Raw genomic sequence first — 9,297 nt, forward strand, 5'->3', positions numbered from 1 at the left:
TCTCTAAGTGAGACTTGAGCTGATTACAATAGAATAGTTAAACCATGACTTTCAAAGTCCTTATAAAGGTAAGGTATCTATGAAACATCAAACGACAAGTGAAATCCAACCTGATTAACAATATGTTGCCTCACAAACTTTGTGGTGCTTAGTTGTACGATAGAACTATGAACTAGAAGATCCTATTCACAAGATGATTGATATATGAATCATAAGATTTACACCTGAATAGTAAATCTTTTAGCTACAACGGAGAAGAGTTTAACCTCTGAGATCAAGTTGTTTCATTGAATACCATCAACTTGAAAAGCCAACCAAATGAGAACAACTTCAGAATAAAGAATGATATTAAGGACATAATAAAGTTCAATCAGAAAACATAAATAAATATTTCAATCAAAATGTGCCATTGAGATTTTTCTCTTTGTCCACCCTTGGATCTCTTCACTCATGTGATGAAAACAAAAGTTCACGGAGGCATAGGATTCATTTAGCTAAACCACAGATCTTTGGGATAAGGCTTTGACGATGATTACCATATTTTCTACATGATAAAGGAGAGATCCAGTTTTACAATCGACAACTCATTTTTTTTTTTCTTATCCTTGTATCTTCCCCAAGAAAAAAAAAATGGAAACTTATGTAAGTGAAACATTTCTGCTCGGATCTATTTGTGGAAGAGGGGATTGAGTGAGAAACCTAGCAGATTTGGAATCATTAACAAAAAGAAAAAGGATAAACAGAATCCAACCCCATTTAATCATGTCAAAGTGTATTACTCTGTATGAAAATAAATATTTCCTCCCCCTTTTAATAGTGAATCTTTCATACCTAAACTCATATTTATCTCAAGTTTGAGTTCTAAACGGCTTAATACATAAGCAGCCCTTTTATTTTGGAAGATATAATACACTCATTGAATGTGATATCATAACTAAATAAAAGTTGCCATCCAAATTTATACACATTTAATCCTATTCTCATATAAACTATTTACTTTGTAAAAATAATAAATCAAAATATACACCAAACCTAGGATTCCTATTTCCTTAGATTGGCTGTGAGAAAAACTTCTTATCTTTGTCAACTGTCACTTTACCTGTACATGCATAGCACAACTACTCTGTAGGAATACATGTCTCTTAGATTTCTGGGCATTCTTTGAAGCACACAAGAATTAAGGTTCAGTCCAATTAATCATACCAACTGTTCTACTATAGTTCCTATTCGATCAAGGCTTCAAACCAATGCCGTACACCTCAGCGAAGTCATCGCTAAGTTTTGATCCTTTAAATCACCATACTCAATTTGAGTCAAGTTAACATAATTTGACTTGTACTAAGTCAGCCTTTACGCACTTGACTTGCACCTTAATGGTTCATAAAGGTATGCTTAAAAACCCAATAGAACTTGGCCAAGTTGGAGAATTGGCATGCCAAATAGTTTGAACTTCAGACCTAACACTTAGCACTACTATGAAAATGCAATTCTTAAAGGATCATTATGCAAAACCGATGAGTAAGAAGTTACCTTGCCACAGACTGGACATGTTTCACTTCTCTCCATCCACTCATATATACAACCAAGGTGGAAATGGTGAGAACATCCGGTCATAATTTTGGGGTTTTGTAGAGTATATTCTGCAAGAAAAAAATATAAGGAATTAATGTTATTTGCAGTTTGGACTTTGAGAAATTAAAGTACTCTCAGATATAAGTGTAAAAGATATGATGCAAAACCCATTCCAGCAGTATCACCCCAGATTTTATGAGAAACTGAATGAAATGGTATCTTCATCGCCAAATAGGTTGCAGAACTCATGTCTGATCCCACATAGATATAGAACATAAATGGACGCAAACAAAACAAATTCCATAATTCATACCTTTGAGACATGTGGGACAGACATCATCATCTTCTAGTAATAAGTAAAGATACCCAACTCCACTTGCCACTTTTGTTAAGGAGTGCTTCACTGAGGACTCCAAAGGGGGTTCTTTCGATACTATTCCATCAGACCCATTACATGTGGGTACTGCAGTTAGATTCTAGAGGCACATCAATGTCACCTCTTCGAAGTGGTTCAAATTCTTCATGTGACTGGCTTGAGCCCTTCTCACGTCTTGAGACAAATCCTTCCCGTGGAAAAAGGAAACATCTTGGGTCTGCATCGTAAGGTAAAAGTCAATTTACCTGTTTCTGTAAACAAAACTGCTGGGATTTACATACTCTTCTAAGTCCTCATCATGTACACAGCAACAAACAGCATCCATAGTACACTTCAGTTTCTTCTTTAACTAAAGGCCTCCAAGGTAATTCTTAAACTTCAATCACAAATATCCAATATATCAACCGTTACCATCAAGAAAGACTTCCATTTATTAAGGAAGCGAAACAATGAGGATGAGCAATGGATACAGACAGCCATTCTACAAAGGACCAATTGCAATCACCTACTGCAGTTTTTTAACCAATATATATCTCGAAGATATATATAAGTAGTCCATGTCCTTGGGGGGATTTGTGGAGATCCTAACCTTTTCATCATCGAAAATCACCCATCTCCCGTCTTTATACACATGAGCCAAATATTGTTCACATTGGGCAGATTTACCAATATGGCTCACCAGTCCCATAAGCTTGTACTCTCCAAAAAGCATAAAATGAGAAATCTGTTAAGAGTTGTGATTGAACTAATTTATGAAAAGTTTGCCCGCAAGGGAACACAATAAATAAACTCAAACAAAATGTGTTTTCAAATTGGTAATAAATCAACCAAGAAATCTAAATTCTAATGATGGAACTTGGTTTATTTGCTTCAATACAGAGTTATTGTATTATAACTGAAAGACTAATCAACCAAGTTTGAAATCTTAATGGTTATCTACACAAACATGTAACACCAGCTACAAGTAAAGTTTAAAAAATCTCAACTCGGCTTCACCACTTATAACGACACCGGAAGTGTTTAACTCTGCCAAGAAAGCACTGTTTTACATTTGATCCTATGTGCCCAAAGAATGCTATACGTTCTCCACTTTCGAACCTCGCAAAGAGAGAACGTGTTTTTTCCTCAGAGTTAGCCGCCTATCCTTTTCTATAGTGTTCATCTTTCTATAAATAACTTTGTTGTTATCTAAATTATAAAAAGAACAGATTAATATAAACTTAAGAAAAGAATAAGAGTCAATGTATTATGAACTTTCTCTTTAGGAGTCATATATGAGCCTGAGCCTAACCAATACACCCAATTATCCTTTATCTTGAAAATATAAAACCACATTCATGAACTCCCAACCTATTACCATCCAATAGTGTCTAAAGAAAGTTTCTGAAATACGGATCAAGGTTCATAACACTCTTTTAACAAAACAGATTACACTAAACTACATTTGATGCTTTGATAATCTAAAATATATATACTTTAATGAAATAATACTACCTCTTTAAGCAAATAGCAAAATTAAGTGAATTAATCTGCCGACATGTGGAAGAAGGTGGCTAAGATTTAAGTTTCATAAACTATGCATGAATTTGAAATCTGTGTAAGAGCAGAACAATATATGTATGTATATATTTTGATGGGTAAACTGGACTTGAATCCACGACCTTAAAGTTACTTTGGAATGTGCCAAACCAAGAGCAGAACAATTTCAAACATCCAACACAACTAATTTAACTTGGTATCGATCTAATAAGAATTTATTAGATCTGGACCTTTTTGGACCTGTTGCCACATTAAGTTTTGGATCCAATGCAATTTCAAATATCAGATGTTAACAAATGAGTGCTGATTCGTGTTAACCCTAGCGCGAAGACTATAAAAACAAATCTCATTCTCCTATGGAGGGGACCTTATCCATTTCAACGAGTAGCCAAACACATTTTGTTATTGTTCTAAAAAAGATTGAATTTATCTATTGCAAGTTCTAATCAAACATTATGTACTTCACAAGCAAATGTGTCTCACTTATGATTTACTTGTAACCAATAGAAAGAATCCCTTGGATGACGCATACTTAATTCATTCGATAATAAACCCACATCTTCATGCCATGTCATATTCTCTACAATTCACGGTATACTATTATTCTTTGTAATCTTAGAGTTAGTGGAAAGTATCTTAATTTTTTCCACGATAAATGTAAGATTCTTGATTTCAAATTGTTTATCAATTTCTATCTACTTTCATCACCCATAAGACAACTATCCTTATTTTCATGTTCTCTCCAGTATAGTATGAAATCATTACGACATGCATGGATAATCTCACACTTCATACTTAAAGATTTAATTATCTTCTTAATAATAAAATTTTTATCTAACAAAGTATTCTCATCGGGCAAAATCTTTTTAATTGATTGTAAGAACTCTAAGAACTCTTATTAGACCATTGATGTTTAGCCTTCATGCTCAACAAATCAATTGTTGCAGATAATTTTGTATTTTCAATTCGAAAAGACGGATATAAAAGTTGTATCAAATCCTCCATCAATTATTCATATTGAATATCCTCTAGTGAATCATCATGAACTTGAACATCTTCTTCGTCATTAACTTCATCCACATATACAAGCATACTATGCCCTATATGATCTTGAGCATTATCCTTATCACGAATACGTTTAAATGTGTCATTTACCATATCAACCAATCTTGAGAAAGCATATTCATTGCGATTACTAATAGATGGACCAATACTGATATTAACATCACTTATGAAAATTTCTCCATGATAGATCCATGTCGTGTAGAAAGTATCTATTCCATTGCATATTAAATATGTATGAATATATCTAAGTGTTTTCTTCCATCCTATTAGATTATGACATTTAATACAAGGATAACATTACTAATCATCACTCCCCATTTATGTGTATTATCTCTTATGAATCTAAAGAATGAATTAACTCTTAGGTATTCAACGAATAGTCTTGGTACTATTATCCATTCTTTGTTTGGGGGCGTAAACGAGAAAGATATTTTCTACAAATAAAAATAAAAAGGAATTTATTATTGATGAAATAAAGTAAATAAAAAACTAAAATAAAGGCAAATGCTCTAACAAGATATTTTTCTAATATCTTATGGTATCAATATGATTTTTCAATGTCTTATAGGACTCAATAATCAAAAATAGAAAACAGAACTAAGATAAAAAAAAAATCAAGAAATTCAAGATCCCATTGAAACAAGGGAGATTCTCAACTTCTCAATCAAGATTCTGTAAAGGAAAATGACATAACCACTCAAGAATGAAGCACAAAGACAAGTTCAAGTCACCCAAGTTTAGTTCACAAATGTGATTTTGTAATATTGGAGAAAAATAAAATTCTACATTGAAGGATTTTCTAATACTTATGCAGTTTCTAACGAGATGACAGACAACATGACCCCTACTTTTTAAGACTGCATTGAAGCCCACTTATAAATTGTTCTAACTGCATAAAAGACCATTTTTTATGGTGCAAACAACATGATATACACTACCTACCCTCCAACTTGACAAGCTTTTCTTGAAACCTTTGTTGTAGAAAATATAAGAATTATTGGAAAAACAAGAGAAAAAATAAATTACATAGATGTAGATACTAATCAAGCTTGCAAATTTTCATTGCTAAGCCCCTAAAATCCCAAACTTGATTGTACAAATTCATAAGTTGCAACAGATTGCAGGTTTTCCTATATGATAACTACAACATAATTCATATAATAATTACAACATATTCTTACATTGAAGTAATCCTATAAACTAAATTCTTATGGTTCCCACAACCATCATAAATTAAGAAAAACAGACACTCAACCCATATCAATCAATGCATGAATAGCTAAGTCTACCAGTACATGTGCAACGGAGATAAATATGCACACCTTTTTCCATAGCAGAGCAAAAGATGTACGGCTTTAATACTATAGAAGAGAGAGTATGCATAGTCAATATTCAATGAGACTTTCTATTTAAGTTTTAAAGGCCACATCAACTTATTAAAATTAACCATAAAATGAAACAAAATTAGATTGAGCTATGGGTGGGGTTGTTTTATGGTGTAGATTAGGGAATTAGATTATATGATAAATAAATTGTACAATTTTTCTAATAATCAATCCCACATATACAAAGTTTATTCTGGTTAGAGTGGTGTTCCTCACTTGAACTATACATCAGGAAGGAGGAAAGAAACCTTGGAACAATATCAACTTTGTATGTGCACATGATGGATTCACTTTGGTTGATTTCATGACATACAACAATAAGTAAAATTTGGCTAATGGGGAAGACAACAATGATGGAGAGAGTCATAATAATAGTTGGAACTGTGGACAGGTACATCCTAATTCCTAATAACCTCATTTCCTTGTTGTAGCTTGGTGCTCTTGGAGTCTTAAGTTGACACTTATGATCTAATTGATTATTTTACATTTATGCACATTCAAATAAATATTTTACCATAGTACTCAAATAAGTGGCACACAACACTACAACAAATAAGGGTTTTAGTGATGACCAGCACCATCGCTATAGGGCATTTTCGTGGTCGCTAAAGGTTATAACGACAAGTTTAAATCTTTCAAATCTTTTATTGGCCTATTTCAAAGCATTTCATTGGTTCTTGTATCTTTGTTTACACTTTCACTTTCTATGGAAATTCACCCAACAAGGTCCATCATTAATTTTTCCTTTATTTTATATGAAAAATGATATGTATACAAGGGCATTTTGACAAATAGCATTAAAATTAGAATTTGAAACCCTAAAATAATTGAGAAAAAAAATCTGAGTTTTGATCAAAAACCTTAATACACCTTAATATTAAATAAACTAACAAAAACTGGCATCAAATCTGAGAGAGATCGAAACTTAGTTGCTGAAATATGATCGTATAAGGGTTTCCTCTAAGATAGAAGGTAATTTAAAATGATTAGGGAATAGGGGATCAAACAAAATCCTAAAACTTATCTTAACCATGAAGAAAACCTTTAAAACCCTAAATTAATTAAGGAAAATCCGAGATTTGATAAAAAAAACTTTAACATACTTGAAGATTCGATCACAAATCTAGAAGAAACTCTCTTTAAATCCAAAAGATCAGTTAAAATGATTAGAGGAAGGGAAATCGAACAAAGCCCTAAAACTCCCAAATCGAAATCTAATTGTGTGAGACTAGAGATTCAAAATATGAGATTATATGAGTAAGAAACAAGTTAAGATCTTTCGATCAAACTCCGATCGATTCTGTCCTAAAACTTGCAAATCTAAATCTAATGCGTCTAACCATAGATTCAAAATCCAAGATTTCATGAGTAAGAGATCGAGTGAAGATCTTTCGATCAAACTCCAATGGATTTATTTTTAAAAAAAATTGATCGATTTACTTTCCAAAATGAAAAAACTTAGATTGATTCTCAAAAAGAGAGTCGAGACAGATTTGAGTAATAGAGAGAGAAGAAAAGAGAGACATAGTCGAGTGAGAGAGATAGACAAACAAATAGAGAGAGATAAAAGAGAGATAGAGTCGACTGAGAGATAGAGAGAGGAAGAGGCAGAATCGAGTAAGAAAGTGTGAATGAGTGAGTGAGAGAGAAAGAGAGATGGATAAAATTTAGTAAGTCAAGAGAGTTGAATTGAGTCGCGTCTGAGGCATAAAAACACTGATTTAACGACCGTTGGAAATCATTGTTTAAAATGACAACTTAAAGCTATCATTTTTACCGCAATAACACAATCACCTTCTAACCTTTATGACGTAATAAAGATTGAGGAAGATCCTAGTAGAGAATATCATTTCATTTTAATTGGGAAACCACTTACTCTAATTGAAAACTTACCAATTACTAATTAGTCTTCCACTTAAACCATTAATACAATCCCCCTTTAGAAAATCAAAATTTTTTATTAAATTATTTGGAAACTTGAAAACATAAATAAAATTTTCAAAAGAGAAAATCAACAAATAAGATCTGAATTATGTGTTGAATATTTTCAAAATAAAAATAGTTTTGTGATTTATTTGTTTGGCTTTCTTAAGTTAGATTTTGAGGTTTTTGTGTATATAACATTTAGTCTCACAAGTAAGATAGTGGTGTACCTTATAAGTAATAGGCAACATAGTTAATTATATTTGTGTCACACTTTTAAGGATTTGATCCGGTGCTTCGAGGTGGTGCGTAGCACCACCCGTGCACAGACACATGCGTCGTGTGAAAGGGCAATTGGGCGGTTTGAGGTGCACTTTGCACTCGCACTTACACATTGTCACGAGCAGTTGGGAAGGCTTAAATTTTTTGGGATACAAAACCATCTAACGGTTGTGGTTGATCCGTCATATATGATGGATCAAGTGCAATCTACACCGCACGATCAAGTTAGTATCCGATCGAGAATCGATCATATACAATGGATAAAAATAATATCAGATCGAGAATGATCCAATGCATTGGATCAAGTATGTTGATTCATTATTGGTATTCAATCAGAGATGATCGAATCCATTAGATCAAATGGCAACTGATCGAACGTGATCATAACCACTAAATAATATAGATTCAACTAAAAGGAGTTGATTAAAAGATATGAGACATATACCTTCGATAGGATGCGATCTGGATCGTTAGATCTAAGATCAGACACAATTTGATGGCTATAAAATCAAGAGACATTAAATCATAACCCTTTATTAATAAACACAAAAATGACTATAAAAAGCCAACTAGAAATCAGATTTCTTTACTGAAAATTTTTGTGTTCTCCTCTATCTAAGCTTAAGTTCTACGCATTACCAATTTCTTATTTTTTCGAGTGTTCTAGACTAAATCAGATCGTATATAATCCGATTTAGTAACTTGAGTGTAGACTTTTTTGCATCCTGAAGACACTTGTCATTTGACCCCTTATGTATTGTGGTTCAACCAGTAGGGTAGAATATTTGTCTAAAAGAGATCGAATCAAAATCAAGCCGAGAAGTTATTTTTTTCCTTCATTGAATTAATCCCGATTTAAAGGTCAATATTTCCTATAGTTTTAGACAAGTATTTTTATTTGATGGAGGCTTCGACATTTCATTTTCTCCAAATGATGAATCAAGATATGTCTCGTCTGGACCGTTTCGATAGACAAACTTTACTCGATGGCAACAAGAAGTGTTGTTTTTTCTCACTACATTGAACATAACATACGTTCTAGAAGATGATCTAAAACTCATTCCCGATGCTACTCTATAAGATAGTGTTGAATTGAAATAAATGCATAAGAAACAAAATGCGGATGAGTTTTTGTGCAAAAATTATAGTCTTAAT

The 9,297-nt window shown here is 32.6% G+C and overlaps 1 pseudogene across 1 annotated transcript; it reads right to left on the minus strand.

Moving 5' to 3' along the window:
* Nucleotides 1-274: 274 nt before the first annotated feature.
* On the minus strand, nucleotides 275-2,828 carry LOC147390955 (E3 ubiquitin-protein ligase At3g02290-like; annotated as a pseudogene). Its single transcript, XR_015183012.1, has 4 exons — nucleotides 2,037-2,828; nucleotides 1,886-1,996; nucleotides 1,531-1,640; nucleotides 275-301 (listed from the first exon to the last, which is right to left on the minus strand). The product of XR_015183012.1 is annotated as an E3 ubiquitin-protein ligase At3g02290-like (transcript).
* Nucleotides 2,829-9,297: the final 6,469 nt, after the last annotated feature.

This window comes from Akebia trifoliata, chromosome 11, assembly GCF_017979445.1.
Source record: "Akebia trifoliata isolate Shusen 1 chromosome 11, ASM1797944v1, whole genome shotgun sequence".
Classification (NCBI taxonomy): domain Eukaryota; kingdom Viridiplantae; phylum Streptophyta; class Magnoliopsida; order Ranunculales; family Lardizabalaceae; genus Akebia; species Akebia trifoliata.